Consider the following 25,068-nt stretch of genomic DNA (forward strand, 5'->3'; position numbering starts at 1 on the left):
AATTTTCTCTTACGGCCTTGTCCTACTATTTGGAAATTAACTTAGTGGCACATGTCACTAGAATCCTCCAACCCCTTCGATTTGTCTTCAAGAATCTTTTATCATAACTTTGCAAATGTATGGACAAATGGAGGCATTGTATCCTCATCTATTTACATTTTTACAGTGACATTTCAATATTATACTTTAATAACCATGGTTCCGAAGACACAGCCCATCGAGAGAATAGCAAAAATTTTATTCTTCCTGTAAGCTATTTTCACGAGTATCGTAAGCTATGAAAGCATAGACATCTATCACTATGGTAGCTATAGTGCCCCCTTTTTTGCATGCAAGTAAATCTTTAAGAGTGATTTTCAAAGGACCACATGGCTTGACCATATCCCAGATCTCATTCCTGACATCTTCTATCAAGAGGTGACCTTGTCCAAGTTCAATCCATTTCTAATAGACATCCCTGAAAAGGGTATGAATATCTTCCGCTGTGAGGAATCCTCTTCCATTGAGATCAAGGCAATGAAAGAGATATCTCAAACTCTCGAGTGTATCTTTATTTTCAAAAACTAAAACAAAGTCGAGAAAGCTCTCAAAATCCATTTCACGAGCATTTCCTCCACCTCTTTTACCACAACGGATTTTTTCATCAAATTCTCGTTCAATAAAAATATCAGTGAAGGATGCATCATCATAATCTCAAAGTTCCTATTTGCTCAATGTCCCATTCATGTCCTTATCCAATGCAAAAAAAAATCATAGATGCTTTGAGCCATTGCTAAGGAAAACCAATTCTCGCCCTAGTCACTATCAGCAACTTCCTCTTCATTTTCCTACTGTAACTCCATTAGTTGTGCAAGACAATTACTTAGCAAGACCTTCTCTATACACAGCTTCCCTTGCCGGTGAGGATCACAAAGGAAAAAGAATTTGTGAGCTGCAATGTAGAAATACATGTAGAGAAAATCAGTATGCATGTCACGGAGCTGTCCCAAATTTAGAATAAGGTGCCTTATGTAAGATTCCATTTCATGTGGCTACAAGAAACCATCTCCATCTTCGTCAAGCTCACTCATGTCTATTCATGCTTGGGTTAGAGAAACCATGCACATAACATAAAGGTAAAGTGGAAAGATAGCTATCCTCCCATACTCATCCTTCTCAAACTTCATGAAATTTGATGGACAGAAAAAATGTCGACATTTTGAACCAATTCGATCGACACAAACAGATGCTATGTGGCAAAAGTCTTCATAGTTCATCTTTTCAGCATTAGTCGAATCATCAATGACACAATTTTCTTGCAAGCATACCCATATGGTGTCTAGATCATCTGTATTCAATAGTAAATCTGATTGCTTCTTTAAAAATTTGGTCTTCGTTAGCCTTTGGACCCTAGATACAATAGATCCCTGGGAAGGTTTCTTTCTGTAGAAGCTTGGAATTGTCCTAGTATTTGTAGTCCTTTGTTGCTGCTCTTTGAAAAGTTCTAGAAGAAGCTTTTTTGGCTCCAGTTCATGAGAAGAACAAGGGAAACTTGAAATACCGCAGAAAACTTCTATTTGCCCTGATTTTGAAATTTTTGCCTCAAGCATTCTCGCACATTTTCAAAAAATATCACCTAAAGATGAAAGATACTTCCCAAGATTCTATGATGACCCATGTGATCAGTTTTAGAAAACAAGCCAAATTATGCTAGGAATTTGCTAGCGGGTTTTTACCTCTATTGGTACGCAAATGGTTTTGGAGTAGCTGAATTTCAAAAACCCGCCAAGCTATATTTTTCTTATCTTTCAACCAATTTATATTCCATTTGTTGCATTGGCTTCATATTAATCTTCAAATACTTTAAATAATGTTCTTTGATTAAATCGAGTCATTCTAGATAGGAAATGACCAAATGCATGCTAAGAATGATACAAGTTGCGGCTCCATATTCTGACTGTTACTGGGGCAATGGTGCATTCTGCAAACGCTCTGTCACATATTGACCAACACATTACTGAGATTAACTTGACCTTCATGCCATCATGAGGATCGATTTGAAAATTAGAATATGCCTTCGAACTCGAACAAGAATAAAAGCCCAAGCTCGAAATTATGGTCTTTTTAAAGTATGGCCACTGTATTTAAGGCATCTTATAATCAAATTCCATCATAGCATCATATTCTATTTCAAACAGATTTAGATGCCGATCCTTTGCACCATTACATTCTTCAATGACTTCATGTAAGGAAGGCTTGGCTTCCATCAGCAAAGGTCCTTTTTTTCCTTATTGAAGACTTTTGAATATCAAACTTTTGATATATAAGAAAGGCTTTTTTGAATGGTCCATATCAACCCGGACATTGCATCATCTAAATCTTTCAAATGCCAATTCTATCAATGTGACATCTATATGAAGACTTTTCCCTCTGATTCTTTACAGCATCTGAAAATCATGTCTTGAAACCACCATTTACCTGAGAAAGAAACATCCATTGAAGTACGAGTCTCTGCTAGGTTACGATCTATAAACTACCCAAATAATGAGACTTTGATAACAACCTATCAGCTTAGAGATGGATAAGACAATGATAGGGAACCCCACACTAATACATTTGGTACCAAATTGCAACGGCAGTGCTATTGCAATTTTTTCGTCACAACCTTGTTATCGTCACAATTGCAACGATCTACCATTGCAATTGTGACAATAACAAGGTTGTGACGAAGAAACTACAATAGCACTGCCGTTGCAATTTGGTACCAAATGTATTAGTGCCGGAAAGGATAGCCTACCTAAGGAAGACTTAGAACTAGACACAAAACTAACTTGAGGACCATATGACTCCAATATTGCCAAAAAAATGGGTGACTTAAAGTCAGGCAATAGCTGGCTCTGACTAGCAAATATGTACTGCAAGGTGCATAGAGAATCCAACATCTCTGGTTAAGCAAGGGCCTTAAGCATTGGGTTACAGAGTCTAGACCAAAGATCAATGAGAAAGTGCATATAGGGAGGGTGGAGGGGAGCACGGTAGACTGAAACAAAGCGAGAGAAAACAACCACAATAGATGAAGCAAGAAGAAGCTACACTAGACATGTCAAAATTGGAAAGAAAACTTATTTACAAAAGGTGAGGAGACCTCACCAGCAAGGCCAAAAGCAAGGGAAGATTCAAATGTGGCCATTCATAGGAAGAGAAAAATATGAACCTCTTCTGAATAGAGGAAGATACTCCATCAATCTAGAACAACATTGGTAACCTTTAGCCACTCCTTCACTATTGAACTTAAGCCCCAAAGCTATCCGCAACATGATGACCCACAAGACCTTTCCAAACAGCCATGCTTCATTATAGATCTCTGATTCATTTATGTTTCCATGTACATCCTTTCTTGCATACTCAAAATTCTATGATGGAAAGGAATATTAAATATATTCTAGATGCATTACTGGAATAGAATTTGTTTCATCTTTTTCAGCATTATCATTTCTATTTGTTCCATCACACTCCTTAGTAGAGATATCATCTTTCAAATTAGGATTGGCAAAACTAGAATATTGAAAATCTTTGAGGAAAGAAATGTCATCATACCTTTTGCAAGTACTGTCAAGAACAACTTTTGAAAAATGTATCTGCATTTTCCACATGCTCTGACTTCTTTTGCGAAGGACAAAGAGAATCATCAGATTTAGTATATGCCACAGACTCTATCATAACTAAAACATCCTCTTCATATCTAGCATTTGTTAAATCTGAAAAATGTTCCTCTGAACTCAAAACTGTAATATTTGAATTAACTGTAGAAGATCCATATGTGTCTGATACCATGAATTCAAGATTATGAATATCTTCATCTAATTCTTTATCTTGTACATGAAATTTTAAAAATTCACCAGTCATTGAAATATTTTCCTCTTCAACATCTACATTCTCAGATTTAATAGGATGACCACTAAAACATAATGCAGCCAGTTCATTAGTTTCAGGAAGATAACAATTGCAAGCATAATCCTCATCTATTTCTCTTTCAATTTTCCTAATCATTTCTTCAATCATATTTTCTGATTTGACAAAACATGTTTCCAATTTTTCTTCAAGACACATACGTTCTAACATATTATCATCACAAAACTTTGCAACCATAAAATTAGTTTCACAAAAAATTTCAATGGAATTCAACTCTTTATGTTTCGCATTAACTATTTGATTATTCTTATTAAAGACTTCATGCAAAGGTTTATTCTTATTTTATTCAAATTTGAAACCTTTAAAATTAGAGGTAAATGAAGGCATCAAAGAAAATTCTTTGTCAACTATTCTCACCAATTCTTCATCATTGAGAAGGCTGTCTTCATTTACTGAAAGTTGTGCTTCCAAAAAATAAGGCTTCTCTTGTTGTTCAGAACTCAAACCATTGGTTGATATGATCTCTTCATTCTGCTCATTAATTCTATCCACCTTAAGAATGCTTTCTATAGCTTCAATGATTTCAGCATGCTGGACCAAAATTGATTCTTCTATTTGCATTTCTGAGAGTGGTTCTAGATTCATACTTATTGCATTAGGCTTAGCATTAGGAGAAAAAGTCTCATTTCCAACCTTAAATGATGGATCTAAAGGTGTAGCTAATGACTCCACACAAAATATTGTTGAGAAGCAAGGGACAATAACAAACTTTTCTTCTTCTTGTGATGGTTTGGGCTGGAAATGGTCTTCATACTAATCATTTTCTTCAGGCTTCTTTGATACTTTAGTTGAATCTGAGCTTTTCTTTCTGGAAACCAATTCTTTACCACTATAGTGGATACCCTTGTCTATTGAAAGCTATGCTTCTGGGAACCTGGGCATCTCTTGTTCTCCAAAAATCAAATTATTTGTTGATATGGGCTTTTCATTTTCTAGTCTTTTATCAGGAACCTCTGGTTTGACTTCTTGTTTGCTAAAAACTAAAAAATTTAAAGAGATGCAATCTAGAAGGGCTTCTAACATCTTACCATTATTTGCATGTAGTTCATTTTTTAACTTTTGCAACAACCTTGTTTTCTCTTCCACCTCTTTCAATAGGTGATATCTTGCACATATACTTCTCCATAATAGCATGGTTGCATGATCTTCTTTGATACTCAGGTTCATCTTTACTCCATTACTAATGCTTTCTCTCCAAGCTTCAAACATGTCATGCAATACAAAATTAGTAGTGTGATGAAGCTCTATAAGGGAAGGATCTAGTCTCCCTCTTTTCACCAATTTAATAGGCATGGTCCTTTTTAATCAATAGAGTCACCAATCTCTGCAAGTTAGAGATAATAAAATTTGAAAATGTAGACACTAGACCTCTTACTCAAAATTGTGAGAACCAGAATGGAGTCGCCAATCTCTAGATAGCAGAGATATCTATAACCACTGAGGAAGCAAACATCAACACGAATTTTCTCCTCTATTTAGATATCTTTAAAACATAGAGTCTCCAATCTCTAGTAGAGATGATAATAATAAGACTAAGAAGACAATCTCCAGCACTGATCTTCTTTTTCGTCTCCCTAGCAGAGTCGCCAAAAATATGTTGGTAGACATATTGTTCTTTTGAATAAACTCCCAAAATGCCAAAATCTAAAAGAACAATTAAATGCAAACAATTGGATAATCTATCATGGGGTTGATAGATTTGCTCTAAATTGAAAGGTACAGCTCCCTTATAGAATGATATGCAATGAATTTGTTTATTTTCTAAACTAACTCGGTGCATTCTTAACCTGAGAATGAAAGAGGAGAAACCAAGTTAACTCTAGGCAAGACTAACTCAGGCAGATTTTAGATGTTAATCCTAGCCAACTTCGAGAACTCACACATCCTATGACTCCTAAGATTGGTAATGCAAGAATGTTGTTAGTTATGCAAATGCAGTGACATGAAATTAAAATGAAGATTAAACATCTGAAACTTTGCAACACCATTTAGCTGAGAATGCAAGAAAGTGCTTAAGATTGATTATAACAATACTCTGATTGGAAGTAATCAAAAAAGTGATGCCTAAATGCTCTAATTCATAACAAAACCTTTCTTGTTTTGAACCCAACAAACATAATACTCTGATTGCATTTGCTTACAATCTACAGCCAAATCTATTACAAAGAACCGAAATATTTGTCTCTAATGCATGAATGCAAATGAAAAAAAAAACTGAATGCTCTCCCCTCTACTCCAGCTCTCCAACTATATGCAGAAAAAGTAGACCTCTCTATCAGAAAAAGATCTACAATAAATAACCTCCCTCAAGATGCTTGTTCAGCTTCTCCTTATGATGGCTTTTCGATTTCATAAAAACTGAATCTTAAAATGGTCCTGACTTTTCAATTTTGTAACTGCCTCAAGAAAAATAAAATCCTCTCTATTCTGTGACACATGGCCTTTTCATTTTGATGGAAAATGAAACTCATTTCCTTGCTTAATAGAACAATTTTCTCTTACAACCTTGTCCTACTATTTTGAAATTAACTTAGTGGCACATGTCACTAGAATCCTCCAACACCATCGGTTTGTCTTCAAGAATCTTTTATCATAACTCTGCAAATGTATGGACAAATGGAGGCATTTTATTCTCATCTATTTACATTTTTACAGTGACCTTTCTAGATTATACGTTAATAATAGTGGTTCCGAAGACAGCCCATCGAGAGAATAGCAAAAATTTTATCCTTCCTCCACTCCCTCTTCCTCTTCTTCCTGTAAGCTATTTTCACGAGTATCATAAGCTATGAAAGCATAGACATCTATCAGTATGGTAGCTACAGTGCCCCCTTGTTTGCATGCAAGTAAATCTTTAAGAGTGATTTTCAAAGGATCACATGGCTTGACCATATCCCAGATCTCATTCCTGAAATCTTCTATTAAGAGGTGACCTTGTCTAAGTTCAATCCCTTTCTGATAGACATCCCTGAAAAGGGTATGAATATCCTCCACTGTGAGGAATCCTCTTCAATTGAGATCAAGGCAATGAAAGAGATAGCTCAAACCCTCGGGTGTATCTTTATTTTCTAAAGCCAAAACAAAGTCGAGAAAGCTCTCAAAATCCATTTCACAAGCATTTCCTCCACCTCTTTTACCACAACGGATTTGTTCATCAAATACTCGTTCAATAAAAATATCAATGAAGGATCCATCATCATAATCTCGAAGTTCCTGCTTGCTCAATGTCCCATTCATGTCCTGATCCAATGCAAAAATATATATCACAGATGCTTTGAGTCGTTGCTAAGGAAAACCAATTCTCACCCTTGTCACTATTAGAAACTTCCTCTTCATTTTCCTACTGTAACTCCATTAGTTGTGCAAGACAATTACTTAGCAAGACCTTCTCTATACACAGCTTCCCTTGCCGGTGAGGATCACAAAGGAAAAAGAATTTATGAGCTACAATGTGGCAATACATGTAGAGAAAATCAGTAGGCATGTTGCGAAGCTGTCCCAAATTTGGAATTAGGTGCCTTATGTAAGACTCCATTTCATGTGGTTGCAAGAAACCATCTCCATATTTGTCAAGCTCACTCATGTCTATTTGGGCTTTGGTTAGAGAAATCGTGCTCATAACATAAAGGTAAAATGGAAAGATAGCTATCCTCCCATACTCATCCTTCTCAAACTTCATGAAATTCGATGGACAGAAAAAATGTTGTCATTTTGAAACAATTCGATCTACACAAACAGATGCTATGTGGAAAAAGTCTTCATAGTTCATCTTTTCAACATCAGTCGAATCATCAATGACACAATTTTCTTGCAAGCATACTCATATGGTGTCTTGATCATCTGTATTCAATAGTAAATCTGATTGCTTCTTAAAAAATCTTGTCTTCACCAGCTTTTGGACCCTAGATACAATAGATCCTTGAGAAGGTTTCTTTCTGTAGAAGCTTGGAATTGTCCTAGTATTTGCAGTCCTTTGTTGCTGCTCTTTGAAAAGTTCAAGAAGAATATTTTTTGTTTCCAATTCATGAGAAGAACAAGGGAAACTTGAAATACTGCAAAAAACTTCTGTTTGCCCTGATTTTGAATTTTTCGCCTCAAGCATTCTAGGGCATTTTCAAAACAAAATCACTAAAGATGAAAGGTACTTCCCAAGATTCTATGATGACCCATGTGATCAATTTTAGAAAACAAGCCAAATTATGCTAGCAATTTGTTGGTAGGTTTTTATCTTTGTTGGTACACAAATGGTTTTGGAGTAGCTAAATTTCAAAAACCTACCAAGCTATATTTTGCTTATATTTCAACCAATTTATATGCCGTTTGTTGTATTGGCTTCATATTAGTCTTCAGATACTTTAAATAATGTTCTTTGATTACATTGAGTCATTCTGGACAGGAAATGATTAAATGCATGCTAAGAATTATACAAGCCGCGGCTCCATATTCTAACTATTACTGGGGCAATGGTGCATTCTGCAAACTCTCTAACGCATATTGACCAACACATTACTAAGATTAACTTGACCTTCATGCCATCATGAGGATCGATTTGAAAATCAGAATATGCCTTCGAACTCGAACAATAATAAAATCCCAAGCTTGAAATTATGGTCTTTTAAAAGTATGGCCACTGTATTTAAGGCATCTTATAATCTATGTTACCCCAAGTTTCCGGGACGAGGGGACGGGGGGACGGGGAAACGGGTTTCCGGGACGGTTTTTTTTTTGCCGAAATAGGGGACGGCAGGGGACGGCTATATATATATATATATATATATATATATATATATATATATATATATATATATATATATATATATATCTGAATTTTATCTGAATTTTCCAATATATTCATCAATTCTACATTCATCATAGCAACATAGTTTTAAATTATCAATTTCATTCATCAAATAATGATTCATCAATGATCATAGAGCATAGCAATCAGCATCTAATCGAATCATCGTAGCAAATTCTAAATAGCATCATTTTCAATCATCATTTAAGTACTTAAGATACCATTAGCACATAATGAAATGAGTCAAATAAGAGAATGAAAAACATCAACTCTCAATAAAATGGAAACATTGAATAGATAAAGACTCAAACTTTAAAGTTTTAAACTTTTGAAGTATCAATGATCATATAATATTATAATGTCAAGACAGAACACTCCAAGTCTGAAACATCAAAGTCAAAATGAAAACAAAAGATACTAAGGCAGCTGCCCCTAATCATCCATATCAAAGTCACTATCACTATCATCCTGAGCCTCAAAATGAAAACAAAGATGGTACGATAGTTGCCCCTAATCATTCATTTTATAATATATTTTATAAAAAAATTGACTTCTACATGTCCGGGCCAGCAGATGACTGGAAAATCATTTTTTTAATGGTTTTTTTGAGTTTAATAAATTTTAATAGGAAACCTTTTATGCAGTCCCCGGGACGTTAGGAAACAGGAAAACAGTCCCCAAAACGGTCAACGTGGTTCGGAAACTCGTTGACCGTTTCCGAAGTTTCGGGGACGCGTTTCCTGTTTTCTTCTCCAAGTGGGGACGTCTGGGAAACGTCCCCTGCCGTCCCCCCGTCCCCGAAACCGTCCCCGTTTCCGAAACTTCAGGTTTAGGGGTGGAAACGCGTCCCCGGGTAACATAGCTTATAATCAAATTCCATCATAGCATCATATTCTATTTCAAAGAGATTTAGATGCCGATCCTTGGCACCATTACATTCTTCAATGACTTCATGTAAGGAAGGCTTGGCTTCCATCAACAAAGGTCCTTTGTTTTCTTATTGAAGACTTTGGAATATCAAATTTTTGATATATAAGAAAGGCTTCTTTGAATGGTCCATATCAACCTGAACATTGCATCATCTGAATCTTTCAAATGCCAATTCTGTCAATGTGACATCTATATGAAGACTTTTCCCTCTAATTCTTTACAGCATCTGAAAATGATGTCTTGAAACCACCATTTACCTGAGAAAGAAACATCCATTGAAGTACGAGTCTCTGCCTGATTAGGATCTATAACCTACCCAAATAATGAGACTTTGATAACAACCTGTCAAATTAGAGATGGATAAAGCAATGATAGGGAACCCTAGCAAAGATAGCCTACCTAAGGAAGACTTAGACCTAGACACAAAAATGACTTGAGGACTATATGACTCTAATATTGCCAAAAAAAATGGGTGACTTAAAGTCACGCAATAGTTGGCTCTGATTGGGGAATATGTACTACAAGGTGCATAGAGAATCCAGTATCTATGGTTAAGCAAGTGCCTTAAGCATTGGGTTATGGAGTCCAGACCAAAGATCAATGTGAAAGTGAATATGGGGAGGGTGGAGGAGAGCAGGGCAGACTGAAACAAAGTGAGAGAAAACAACCACAACATACTAAGCAAGAGGAAGCTACACTAGACACGCCAAAATTTGAAAGAAAACTTATTTACAAAACGTGAGGAGACCTCACCATCAAGACCAAAAGCAAGAGAAGATTCAAATGTGGCCATTCACAAGAAGTGAAAAATAGGTGATAACTTGCATATATACTTCTCCATAACAGCACAGTTGCATGATCTTCTTTGATACTCAGGTTCATCTTTACTCCATTACTGATGCTTTCTCTCCAAGCTTCAAACATGTTGTGCAATACAAAATCAGTAGTGTGATGAAGCTCTATAAGGGAAGGATCTAATCTCCCTCTTTTCACCAATTTAATAGGCATGGTCCTTTTTAATCAATAGAGTCGCCAATCTCTGCAAGTTAGAGATAATAAAATTTGAAAATGTAGACACTAGACCTCTTACTCAAAATTGTGAGAACCAGAATGGAGTCGCCAATCTCTAGATAGAAAAGATATCTATAACCACTGAGGAAGCAAACATCAACATGAAATTTCTCCTCTATTCAGATATCTTTAAAACAAAGAGTTGCCAATCTCCACCAGAGATAATAATAATAAGACTAAGAAGACAATCTCCAGCACTGATCTTCTTTTCCATCTCCCTAGCAGAGTCACCAAAAATCTGTTGGTAGACAGATTGTTCTTTTGAATAAACTCCCAAAATGCCCAAATCTAAAAGAACAATTAGATGTCAATAGTTGGATAATCTATCATGGGGTTGATAGATTTCCTCTGAATTGAAAGGTACAGCTCCCTTATAGAATAATATGCAATGAATTTTTTTATTTCCGAAATTAATTGGGTGTGTTTTTAACCTGAGAATGAAAGAGGAGAAACCAAGTTAACCCTAGGCAAGACTAACTCAGGCAGATTTTAGATGTTAATCCTAGCCAACTTCGACAACTCACATATCCTATGACTCCCGAGATTGGTAATGCAAGAATTTTGTTAGTTATGCAAATGTAGCGACATGAAATTAAAATGAAGATTAAACATATGAAACTTTGCAACACCATTTAGCTAAGAATGCAAGAAAGTGCTTAAGACTGATTATAACAATACTCTGATTGGAAGTAATCAGAAAAGCGATGCCTAAATGCTCCTATTCATAAGAAAAACTTTCTTGTTTTGAGCACAACAAACATAATACTCTGATTACATTTTCTTACAATCTATAGCCAAATCTATTACAAAGAACCAAAATATCCATCTCTAATGCATGAATGCAAATGCAAAAAAAAACTAAATGCTCTCCCCTCTACTCCAGCTCTACGAATGTATGTAGAAAAAGCAGACCCCTCTCTCATAAAAAGATTTACAATAAATAGCCTACCTCAAGATGCTTGTTTAGCTTCTCCTTATGATGGCTTTTTGGTTTCATAAAACTGAATCTTAAAATGGTCCTAACTTTTCAGTTTTGTAACCGCCTCAAGAAAAATAAAATCCTCTCTATTCCATGACTCATGGCCTTTTCATTTTGATGGAAAATGAAACTCATTTCCTTGCTCAATAGAACAAATTTTTCTTATGGCCTTGTCCTACTATTTGGAAACTAAATTAGTGGCACATGTCACTATAATCCTCCAACACCTTCAATTTTTCTTCTAGAATCTTTTATCATAACTCTGCAAATGTATGGACAAATGGAGGCATTGTATCTTATCTATTGACATTTTTACAGTGACCTTTCAAGATTATAATTTAATAATAGTGGTTCTGGAGACACAACCCATTGAGAGAATAGAAAAAAATTTATTCTTCCTCCACTCCCTCTTCCTCTTCTTCCTGTAAGCTATTTTCACAAGTATCGTAAGCTATGAAACCATAGACATCTATCAGTATGGTAGCTACAGTACCCCCTTGTTTGCATGCAAGTAAACCTTTACGAGTGATTTTCAAAGGATCACATGGCTTGACCATATCCTAGATCTCATTCCTGACATCTTCTATCAAGAGGTGACCTTGTCCAAGTTTAATCCATTTCTGATAGCCATCCCTGAAAAGGGTATGAATATCTTCCGATGTGAGGAATCCTCTTCCATTGAGATCAAGGCAATGAAAGAGATATCTCAAGCCCTCGGGTGTATCTTTATTTTCCAAAGCCAAAACAAAGTCGAGAAAGCTCTCAAAATTCATTTCACAAGCATTTTCTCCACCTCTTTTACCACAATAGATTTGTTCATCAAATACTCGTTCAATAAAAATATCAGTGAAAGATCCATCATCATAATCTCGAAGTTCCTGCTTGCTCAATGTCCCATTCATGTCCTTATCCAATGCAAAAAAATATATCACAGATGCTTTGAGTCGTTGCTAAGGAAAACCAATTCTAGCCCTTGTCACTATCTGTAACTTCCTCTTCATTTTCCTACTGTAACTCCATTAGTTGTGTAAGACAATTACTTAGCAAGACCTTCTCTATACACAGCTTCCCTTGCCTGTGAGGATCACAAAGGAAAAAGAATTTATGAGCTGCAATGCGGAAATACATGTAGAGAAAATCAGTAGGCATGTCGTGGAGCTATCCGAAATTTGGAATAAGGTGCCTTATGTAAGACTCCATTTCATGTGGCTGCAAGAAACCATCTCTATCTTCGTCAAGCTCACTCATGTCTATTCGGGCTTGGGTCAGAGAAATCGTGTGCATAACATAAAGGTCTTCATAGTTCATCTTTTCAGCATTAGTCAAATCATCGATGACACAATTTTCTTGCAAGCATACCCATATGGTGTCTAGATCATTTGTATTCAATAGTAAATCTGATTGCTTCTTTAAAAATTTGGTCTTCGCTAGCCTTTGGACCCTAGATACAATAGATCCTTGAGAAGGTTTCTTTCTGTAGAAGCTTGGAATTGTCCTAGTATTTGCAGTCCTTTGTTGCTAATCTTTGGAAAGTTCAAGAAGAAGCCTTTTTGGCTCCAATTCATGAGAAGAACAAGGGAAACTTGAAATACCACAGAAAACTTCTGTTTGCCCTGATTTTGAAATTTTCGCCTCAAGCATTCTCGAGCATTTTCAAACAAAATCACCTAAATATGAAAGATACTTCCCAAGATTCTATGATGAACCATGTGATCAGTTTTAGAAAACAAGCCAAATTATGCTAGGAATTTGCTAGCGGGTTTTGACCTCTGTTAGTATGCAAATGGTTTTGGAGTAGCTGAATTTCAAAAACCCGCCAAGCTATATTTTGCTTATCTTTCTACCAATTTATATGTTGTTTCTTGCATTGGCTTCATATTAATCTTTAGATACTTTAAATAATGTTCTTTGATTACATCGAGTCATTCTAGATAGGAAATGACCAAATGAACGCTAAGAATGATACAAGCCGTAGCTCCATATTCTTACTGTTACCGGGGCAATGGTGCATTCGGAAAACTCTCTGTCACATATTGACCAACACATTACTGAGATTAACTTGACCTTCATGCCATCATGAGGAGCGATTTGAAAATCAGAATATGCCTTTGAACTCGAACAAGAATAAAAGCCCAAGCTCAGAATTATTGTCTTTTAAAAGTATGGCCACTGTATTTAAGGCATCTTATAATCAAATTCTATCATTGCATCATATTCTATTTCAAAGAGATTTAGATGCCGATCCTTGGCACCATTACATTCTTCAATGACTTCATGTAAGGAAGGCTTGGCTTCCATCAGCAAAGGTCATTTGTTTCCTTATTGAAGACTTTGGAATATCAAACTTTTGATATATAAGAAAGGCTTCTTTGAATGGTCCATATCAACCCGGACATTGCATCATTTGAATCTTTCAAATGCCAATTCTGTCAATGTGACATCTATATAAAGACTTATCCCTCTGATTCTTTATAGCACCTAAAAATCATGTCTTGAAACCACCATTTGCTTGAGAATGAAACATGCATTGAAGTACGAGTCTTTGTTGGATTAGGATCTATAACCTACCCAAATAATGAGACTTTGATAACAACCTGTCGGCTTAGAGATGGATAAGGCAATGATAGGGAACCTCGGCAAAAATAGCCTACCTAAGGAAGACTTAGATCACTATTAAGAGATTTAGATCATAGCTACAATGGTTATAAAGTAATAATGAGATAACCTAATATTTATGTAGTTGAATTGATGATTATAAATATTAATTCTGGCTTGTATACTTGATCCTTCCTAATTGAATGTATCTTTTTAGCTCAATAAGGATATTCTTCTTATCCTTCTAATTCACTTCGTCTAAGCATCATCAAATCTTCTCTATTCTTCTACACATTCAATCCTTAACTTGACCTTATATGTATATCTTACATATTGTCAAGTCAGCTTGAATACAACTTAGAATACTTAATAGTCATCTTCTCAGTTAGCTAGAACCAACAATTAAATCAATTGAACTTAATATGCCAAAATAAGTTAACCCTTAGTTAGTTGACCATGCACAGTAGACACTAACTTAGAAATGAATTTCTTGTGTTAACCAAGTGAACTTTGTTAACACTGCATATTCACAAATTTCCCTTGATAAACAAGTGAGCTTAGTTAATAGTGGTTCTATCCAACATTTTGTTCATTAACCAAGTGAGCTCAGTTAACAATCAACTTTTGAAAACTTTTCTTTGACTATCGAGTGAACTCGATAGATGTTATCTTTTGAACTAGGAAAACTTTGGAATGCTTGGTGGAGATAGGAAACTATCTTCATCACTTGAGTGAGCTTGACATGCACTGACTGGCAATGATATGACATTTTGTGTAACATCAAAGGAAATACACAATTAATAAAAAAATTTCAACAATAAGTCCATGCAAGGGTCCCTTAGGAAAGTGTGAATACATAAATATAATTATGCATAGGGTTTTGGGGAATGAATGAACCATTAGGGAAATTGTAGATGGAGATTATGTTAGGTCAAGAGGTACTTTCATGGTCAAAATTATTTATGATGTTTAATTTTTCAAGTGGATCACTATATTAGCAATGTTATTAGGATATCCATTGTAGGATTTTAGATTACTATATTCATGTTTTATGATTTAGACAATAGTGACAATATAAGATGTAATGCTTTTACTTGATGATTGATTAGCAAAATCATATTGGTAAGATTAGACATATCTCTTGATTAGATAGTGTACCATCTTAAGATGGATGCACTTTCTTTTAAGACCTTTTAGCACCCTCTCCTTAATTTTTATTTGGACCATGGATGTACACATGCTCGATCCCCTTTTCTCATATCTTCTTCTTTTTTCCACCCTATTTCTTTTGGTATGTGTCTCTTCTTTATGTGGCACTCTAGACTTGATCCCCAAGACCAACCCAACTAAGGTTGACCTATTCTAGACTAGGTCAACCAAAGTTGACCTAGTCCTTGGTGATTTGAAGCTCAAGGCCTAAAATTCCTTCATAGTCTAATTAGTTTTACTTTACTCTTTTATCAAATTATATTGTTTTCCCACCTAAAAACTCATATATAAGGAGACTTGGAGGCCTCACTTTCATAATTCAATATCAAGATCATATTTTACTCTCAAGATCTTTCTCTCAAGTTAAGATTTCTACCTTTTTTCATTCAAGGAGATCAAGTATTCAATATTTTCAAATATTCATGAAAGGATATTTCTATCTACCATTGAAGGATCCTTTGTGAGCATTTTCTCTTCAAGATCTATCTTATTGTTGGCTATTAAGGGAAGATATCTACATTGAATAATTCATCATCTTCTTCATTGATGCACATTTACATCAATGGAACTATGTTGGTATAATGGTAGATCAATTAAAAAGTGTGGAGATACCCTACATTCCAAATTCAATATCTAAAATACATTTACATACAAAATCCTTATTGACAATGGTTTCAAGCAAGGCAAAGCCTAACATTTATCTTTCCTTTCAATAATTTACATTTACATTTACAATTAATTCCATAACCTAGGGCTTGACCAAGTAAATCCCTCATCCAACCCCAACCATAGAAAACTTATTCTGTGTGTTTATTTGCAAGATACCAATCAAAACATATAGATCTAGAACCTACTCTTTGGGGTATTTCTAGAGTATTTTTTTATAGAGTCATCAAACTACATCAACTTGGTTGTAGGATGACCTTCCATGTCAACCTAGTCCTTTAGTGTCCTTTTTTATAAGATTTTTGGATTTTGTTCATTCATCATTTCATTTCAAGATTTGTAGATGAATATCTAGACAAAAGGTTCAGATCCATGAGTTTTGGAGTTAAATTACATTTTTGTTTGTGTATTTTAAAGTGATTCTTTCATATTTTATTTTCCTTCAGATCTTTAGTCTAGATCTATATTGTAATTGGGTTGATTGTATACACATAGCATCTAGATTTATATTATTTAAATAATTGGTTCAATTTCACATCTACATTATCTTATTAAGGGCCAAATAGTACATTTCCTTGTAGTGAATTCCCCTTTATAATTTGAGTTTAATAATGGTTCCATTTTTCATTTGTGTTCTAGCTAATCTAATTTGGATTCCAAGTTGAATCTATATGGAAATTACTCTCTTTCCCTCATAGATATTTGAATGGCTTAGTGGCCCAAAAAATAAGGAGACCTCCAATCCTATTAAAGTGCCTGCATTGTCCCCCTAAATAGATAAATTAATTGATATTTTGGTTATGTTCCGTGCATTATTATGTGTTATCTCATGGTAGTAGTTAGATACTTTTAATAATTTCATTATGGTTAATTGATTTGAAAGGATATTATGTGGTGTGAGGCCCCATCCCAATCCTATCATAGAATTTGATGCATTTTCATATTATACCATATTGATGATTTATGTATTGGACTATAATGATGGGGATTAATATCATAGAATTGATGTGTTTATGTGATGATTTTCTATTTTAGTGATATTGACATTATTATCCATACATCCTGATTTGCTAACATATTTGATATTATGGTTATTTACCATAACATCTTATGCTTACCTCGCGATGGTTTTTTTAGTAATATTATTATGATTAGTTTGGTATAATTTTGTGATGACTATTTTCTATATGAGAAAATTGTGTAAATAGTAAATTAAGTTAATCTAAGACGATTACAATTTTAATGGGAATCAATTATGTTGTATGTTGTATATTTTAGAGCATAGAATTGAGTTGAATTAGTTGGACTATGATTTGAATTATGTTATTTTATGATTCATACACATCGTTTATATAAGTGATTTCTTGGGATAATGACGAAGAATTCAAATATGTAGGGAAGTTCATGGAATTTAATTTGAAGAGCTATAACCAAGTTTATGTGAAACATTCAGCCAAGGTTGTTCCTATTGAGAGACAAAACCTCATTTATAACAATGTTGTATTCATGAGTGTGTTGTTGAATGGGTGTGTAACTACTATTTGTTATTATATTTGTTACTTTTAATTACAAAATTTCTAGGTGGACAATGTTATATGTATTGTGGTGTGTAATTATGGTATCACCTTACATGTGTAAGGTGTATATATGACATGTCCACTTAAGAATCATGTAAAACCTACCTTGACCATAGTACCCTATAAGATTCCTCATGTGACCCACTTGATTAGAGAGCCTTAGGATAGGTCAAATTTCTTCAAACCCATATGTAAAATTTAGATGGGTTTTTTTTTTTATGGAGAGATGGCTCATATGAGCACCTAGGGTGGAGTTAGGATTATAAATGCAAGACCACTTGGTATACCTATAGGTAAGGTTAATTTTTAATCCTAAGATAGCCTTTAGTTCACTTGGGAGACCTTCCAAAATTTAGTTTTTCAAAAATGGATGAAAATCAACTTTTGGGAGTATGACCTTGGATAGACAACCTTTTTTTTCTATAAGAGAAAATTTTCACTTTCCAAAGACACCTTTTTAGTTTCTAAACATAGAACTTGTAAGGTTTTAGGAAGAGGGGCCAATAAGAACTCATACTTTCTCCAAGAGGATTGTGGGAAATATGTAGAACCATTTTAGTGGGTTCCTCCATGGTTAACCAGGTGTTCACCCTCTCTCCATCCTTGGAGACATTCTAGGAGTTGGAGATTTTAGAGTTGTTGGGAATGAGGCTCTTCATCAACTTTATTTCCATACACTGGAGCAAGTTTGGTCTCCTCCTCACTTTATGTACTCTATGTTCTTCTTTAAAATGGTATTATAATACATTTTATTGTGTTTGGTTATTTTTGTAATATTTTCTGTTGAGATATTTGTATTGGTTATCTTTTGACATAGTAATATTTTCCCTTTGTGTTTTGTGTTTATTGTGGGATTTTCAAGACCTATTTCTTCCTTGGGAGGTTGAAATGATCTTAGGCATGAAGGGAGGTAATTCAATTATAGTATAGAGTTTCTCCTAAAGGAGGAGAGGGATGCATCATGGATGTTATGGGCTCCTTGTACCACTTGAAAATTGGGGACATAAGGGGAGTTTTATAGGTAGCATGGCATTATTAGGGGTCATAAGGGTTTTGGGAAAAGTTGTGATATAGCTATGTGATATTGTTGCCTTGTGAAGGCAACTACTTCTTGTTATTTTATGGTGTTCTCCTCAATGAGATGTCCACCTTCACCCCATATGTTGACCATTGAAGATCTTTGTGAATTTTGGGACAAAAACAAATATATTCTATAATATGTGATCGCAGATTTGTAATTTTCTATGTTTGATGTGATTCGTGTGTGAAACCCAATTTGGTATCTATAATACACCAAAATTGGCGCATTAGCATTCTGATCCAATTTTAGTGCATCAATCTTACAACGTCAATATATTGATCAACAAATCCCTATTTTACTAGGCATTCCTAACCATTTATCTCTACTTGATCTCAGTATCAAATTGCAATAAATCTTAAAATTATAATAATTGCATAATCTTATTTAATTCTTAATGATTGACTTGATTTAGCTAAATAACCCCTCTTAATTGAATTAATTTAATTAAAAGTCCTAATGCATTTAATTAAATTAAATCTCCCCTTTTAACTAAATACTACATGAAAAAATTGAATTAAATAAATTTGATTAAATAATATCTCCTCATTTCAAATATTAAATTTAAATAATTCATTAATTGATAAAATCATTAAATATGAGATAATATTTAATCAAATATCTTCCAAAAATATCATCTTGAGTTCAAAAATAGAAACTTTGAGTTTTTTTTATTTTAAAGACTATACTAGAATGAATGATTTAACAGAATGAATGACATCTATATTTTTGTATTTTCAATGCAAGTAGGTATGAATTAATCTAGAATGACATAAAAAGAAAATATTAATCTAGATAATTAAATAGAATTCTAGATTAACATGAATGCAACTAAAATCTAGAATGAGAGAAAAACAATTAATAATCTAATAAATCTAATGCATAATAACCTAGTATGAATTCAACAAAATTTAATTACTAGAAATGCACACACTAGAATTGAGAGGTAGAAAGCCTCCTTTTATACAAATCTAAAATAAATCAATAGTCAAGATTGAATCTGACAACAATAGAGGTCAAATGATAGTTGAGTTCAAATGGAAGTTTCTATTTGAGAGAGGAGCTTTTGAGAGATTTTAAGAAATAAGATTCAGTTGAGAGTTAGTTGATTAATTTATTTCCCTTTCTTTTTAAGTTAACTCAAAGTTTCCATTTTTTGAACTTAAGATGAGATCTTTGGAAGATATTTGAGGATTAATTAAATATTATCTCATATTTGATGATTTTCTCAGTTAATGAATTATTTAAACTTAATAATTTAAATGAGGAGATATTATTTAATCAAATGTATTTAATTCACTTTTTCATGTGGTATTTAGCTAAAGGGGGAGATTTAATTTAATTAAATGCACTATGACTTTTAATTCAATTAATTTAACTAAGAGAAATTATTTAGCTAAATCAAGTCAATTATTAAGAATTAAATAAGAGTATGTGATTATTACAATTTTAGGATTTCTCCCAATTTGATACTTAGATCAATTATAGACAATTGGTCAAAAATGTCTAGTAAAATAGGACTTTGTTCATAAATATATCAATGTTGTAAGTTTGATGTGCATCAAAATTGGATTAGAATGCCAATGTGCCAAGCTAAAATGATAAATAGCTCTAATAAGGACTACTAATATTATTTGATCACAATTTAATCTCTACCCCAGTGTGCCCCTCTTTGGATCGAGATTATATTTTAGCATGGTTTGGATTGCTCTTTTGAATATACATGGAAAGTGAGGGGTAGAGTAATCAAAACTTCATCAAATTAACATTTTCTCAAAGTTTTCAACATTTTCAAAAAATTCAACTTTGGTCAACTTTGGTCAACCTTAGTGAAACTTAGTCAAATGGACCTCAAAATCCCTCTGAATTAACTCCATTTTTTTTCATGCTCTTCTCATCCATTCTACATTCTTTTGAATCTTTGATCACTTCGGTATCTTCAAATATACTATTCTTCATCACTATTGTAGTGTGTCATCTTTTGATTTCACTCCCAAAAGGACAAGATGATTACATCATTGAATCTTTCAAAATTGGCTTCAACTTCATCTAAATATAATGTCCAAATTGCTAAGGGCATCTCATCACTTGGGACATCTTTGTTCTCTCTATCTGGCATCATATGTCATCTATCTCTGATCAACTGGTCAACCTTATAACAATCCTTTTCATAGTTTAATGGACAACTAGCTAGGTGTTCTATCTAGACTCTTGAGGATTAAACCTCATTCTAGGGATAATCCTATGACTCATGATTACATCTTGTTATCTTTTTTATGGACCAGTATTTAGGTGTTCCACCTAGACTCTAGAGGATTAAGCTTCGTTCTAGAGATAATTCTAAGCTTTCTTTCAATCACTATTTAATAGACAGGTATCAGGGCAATCTAACCATGACTCCTAACGATTAAGCCTCATTCTAGGGTCAATCCTATGAAATGTGATTGATCTTGTCATACTTCGATGGATAGGTATCTGAGTGTTCTACTTAGACTCCTAGAGACTAAGCCTCATTTTGAGGATATTTCTCCAATTTATGACAAGTATTTATTTTCATCTTTTAATGGTCAAGTATCAGGGCATTCTAATCCTAACTCCTAAGGATTGAGTCTTGTTCTAAGAGTGATCCTTTAAATTTTGACAATATTCATTCTTTTAGACTGGTATCTAGGTGTTCTATTTGGACTCCAAAAGGTTAAGCTTCATTCTGGAGATAACCCTAAAAACTCATCAATTGGTCTTCATGCCATCAATCTTTGAATCAATCTCAGTTCTTGTTCCATAGTTTAGACTTTCAATTTCTTTGAATCAATTTGCTACTCGAGCATCAATTCAAAGAGGGGCAAATGTAATACCCCAAAATTGGCACATTGCCATTCTAAACCAATTTTGGTGCATCAATCTTACAACATCAATTTCTCAATTCACAAAGTCCTATTTTACTAGGCATTTCTAATCCTAATTAACTCTACTTGATCTAAGTATCAATTTCATAAAATCTTAAATTTGCAACAATCACATACCTTTATTTAATTCCTATATATTGACTTAATTTAGCTAATAAATATTCTCAATTAATTTAATTTAATCACCCCTTTTAGCAAATTGATGCTGATATATATTACTATAGTTTAAGGAATGATTTTTAGTTTATAGTTTAAATTTGAACAAAGAATGTACTACTACATTTGGGCGTTAGAATTTTTTTGTCACAAATTGTGATGGCAAGCTAGTCCATCATAATTTGGATGCCTAAAGCCATCATGATTTGGAAAAAGAAAGGGGAAGATTACCTCTTCATGCCTTCATAATTTGAACAGTTGATGATTGTAATTAGAAATACCTATAGTTTCAATCTATCATTGCACTTGTGATGACATGTGATAGAAATAATGTTCAAGTGATGGCCATCTAGTGGAAGTTACCATTATTGGTGCAATGGTGTGCAACAAAAACGTTGTGAGAGCAACAGCTTCTCATTGGGCAAGATGTTGCAATTGTGACAGATCACTACATTATAAAAAAAAAATTGGTAGTTCCTACCATAGAAGAGAACTATAGAGACATAGGCATCCTGAGGGATTTTTTACCATGTTTTCATTTCTCACCTTTAAATAAATTTGGCTTGCATACTGTTTTAGATGAAATCCCCACACTATCATTTTCAACATACTTACACACGAGTTCAATTTCCTATTTCATCTATCACCATGGACTTCACTTGTAAATTTTTGGTAGTGACAAAATGAAGAAGTTGGTGTAAAAATTTATAAAAAGCATGTGTGTATCATATGTAGATCTCTTACTAAAATTTTCTTCTCTCCATTCTAATGGTGGTTGAAACAAGTTACTAGACTGTTTGATAAAGTGTCTTGTAAGCAGTTATTTCAGATGCAAGGTGAAATTGTAGGAAAGTTCACAAAGTGAATAAAGTTTTATCCTACCCCCTTTTATATTTTTTTCACCTTGGTTGAGGTCTCCATGCACGCAGACACACCCTAAATCTCATTCCAACCTGTAGGCTAGAGGACAAGCCTTTCAAATCAACATTTTAATATCTTTAAAGCATGATTTAATTTTTTGAAACAATATGAATCATAGTGGATATTCAAATAATCCCTAACAACATTACATCAAATTTTTATAAAGAAAAGTGTGACTTAAGTCTCAAGCAAAATAAGGACCGCAGTGATGTAATGATCACATTGTTTGGAAGACATTATCTAGCATTTGAACATACAAGATTTCTCAAATAAGGCCAAACATAACTTTTGTATGTTTTTTTTTAATTAAGCAACATATATTTAATACATATATCATAAATGTATTTGGATTTACATGTTGTTGATGTTCACTAAACCATTGGATGGCATACTTTGAGATAAACATGTCAAACATATCTAAGAAAATTATTTTTGTTGATCAAGTCCATTGGAAATTATATGTATTAAGATTATACAGAAGGTACTCAAATACTTAAAGTAGTTCTGAAATAAATACTTACATTCATGATCAAGAGCAATGATCCTTAATGTGAAAGAAAGCTAGAAACTTCAAATTAGTGTACAATGATTTAAACTTTGCAAGCATGTATATTCCATCTCTAAATTAGTATTTTGCAATAAGAATTGTTGACAAGATGCAGAAGCCATTTTGAAAAACAAGGAATCCTACCCTCTTCAAAATAGTTCCATCTACATCCACACCTCATTAAGAAAATATAGAAATTTCTTTTCCCTAGTGAATGAACACACATCAAACTAATATTCAACAGAGGTTAATTGAAATTAGATCACAAAAAATAATCAAAATACAGTACTCTTATTTCAGTATCAATTGTGCCAATGGAGAAAGTGGTATCCCAAGGACTGAAAATATCTAAATTATCATATGGAAAGGTCACAAGTACGATTTTGTGCATCTCTTCTTCAAGCTTATACATATATGTTGTACTGAAGTTACAGGTTAACAAGAACATAAGTATAGCTTTATTGATGATTCCCACCCAAAGTAATCTTTGTCACACATTTAGAATCTACCATCAATTAGCATAAACGAATAGATATCCATTTTCTTTGACTCACCAAATTTGATTGTTCCTTTACAAGGTTGTGATAAATAATGTAACTCCTAAGGAAAGCATTTCCCATAATCCAACTTCTATGTCCAAGTAAAGAAATGCACAATATACTTAGGCAATAACTTGTATTAGAAAACATAATCATTTTAAGTAATAAACATTCCTCAAACAAAGCACTAACATAATTAAAGAGCAAGTTAGGCATACAACTTAAAAGTTAAAACATAGATTACCTTGACATGAGAGAACAATAATACAAGACTAAAAGTATTGGCAACTACCTCAAATTTTGTTGGTGTATTATCAGGGTATATTTCCTAAGGAAATAGTGAAGAAATTAAAAGAAAAATTTGATGCCTACTCAACCTTAGAGAGCTTATTTCCTTAAAAATCTTGGACAAGAGAGATCCCATGTCTTGAGAACTATTGTGCCTCAAATTCTTAAAAAAGAAAAGCCCAAAATTTTGAGTAATTATCCAATAATGTTAGCAATAACTAGGAATATAAGGAACAAAGACATGCCTTATTATAATATGAATGATTTGGTACAAATGATATGATATGCGCAATAAGATATGTTTTTGCAATTATTTTCTGGCTATGATAATGGTTATAGAAAGATTCTCCAATGAGATAGCCATCATGTCAAGAATTGGACCAGCATCACTATCCTAAAAACTCAAAAGTTAACTAAAGATTTCATGGTAGGTTCATGTAGATAAAAATTGCAAGAAGTTATTGTGATGAAACTCCTTTATTATCTAACATCTATGTTTTTCTAGGAAAAACTCCACTTTCCTTGTCTATAGGTATTTCTTGTTCTTTTAGACAATTTCTTGGCACCTCTTTAGGATAGTATCTAAAAAGTTGAACTTTGCAATTATATTGACCAACTATACATATCAGTGGATATTTAATACTATGTGTCTAACAACATCTACATTCAAGAAAGGAAAAGAACTATTAAATTTATCACTTTTTTGCAAATTTCACCAAACACTCTCTAATTATAGCTTGAATAGACTTGTTCTAGTTGTTTATATCATCACTAAGATTTGAAGCCTCGTAAGTACAATGCATGATCTTGATTAAATGCCTTGCTAGATCATACATGGCACCAACCATTACTATAGA

At 33.6% G+C, this 25,068-nt stretch overlaps 3 pseudogenes; all 3 read right to left on the minus strand.

Moving 5' to 3' along the window:
- Positions 1-237: 237 nt before the first annotated feature.
- Positions 238-1,589, minus strand: LOC149539122 (putative serine/threonine-protein phosphatase 2A regulatory subunit B'' subunit TON2 pseudogene; annotated as a pseudogene).
- A 5,086-nt stretch (positions 1,590-6,675) lies between these two features.
- LOC149539123 (putative serine/threonine-protein phosphatase 2A regulatory subunit B'' subunit TON2 pseudogene) lies at positions 6,676-8,053 on the minus strand (annotated as a pseudogene).
- Positions 8,054-12,118: 4,065 nt separating this feature from the next.
- On the minus strand, positions 12,119-13,370 carry LOC149539124 (putative serine/threonine-protein phosphatase 2A regulatory subunit B'' subunit TON2 pseudogene; annotated as a pseudogene).
- Between the last annotated feature and the right edge of the window lie 11,698 nt (positions 13,371-25,068).

This window comes from Cupressus sempervirens, chromosome 9 (assembly GCF_028749045.1).
Source record: "Cupressus sempervirens isolate cs-2001-9-10 chromosome 9, ASM2874904v1, whole genome shotgun sequence".
NCBI classification, from domain to species: domain Eukaryota; kingdom Viridiplantae; phylum Streptophyta; class Pinopsida; order Cupressales; family Cupressaceae; genus Cupressus; species Cupressus sempervirens.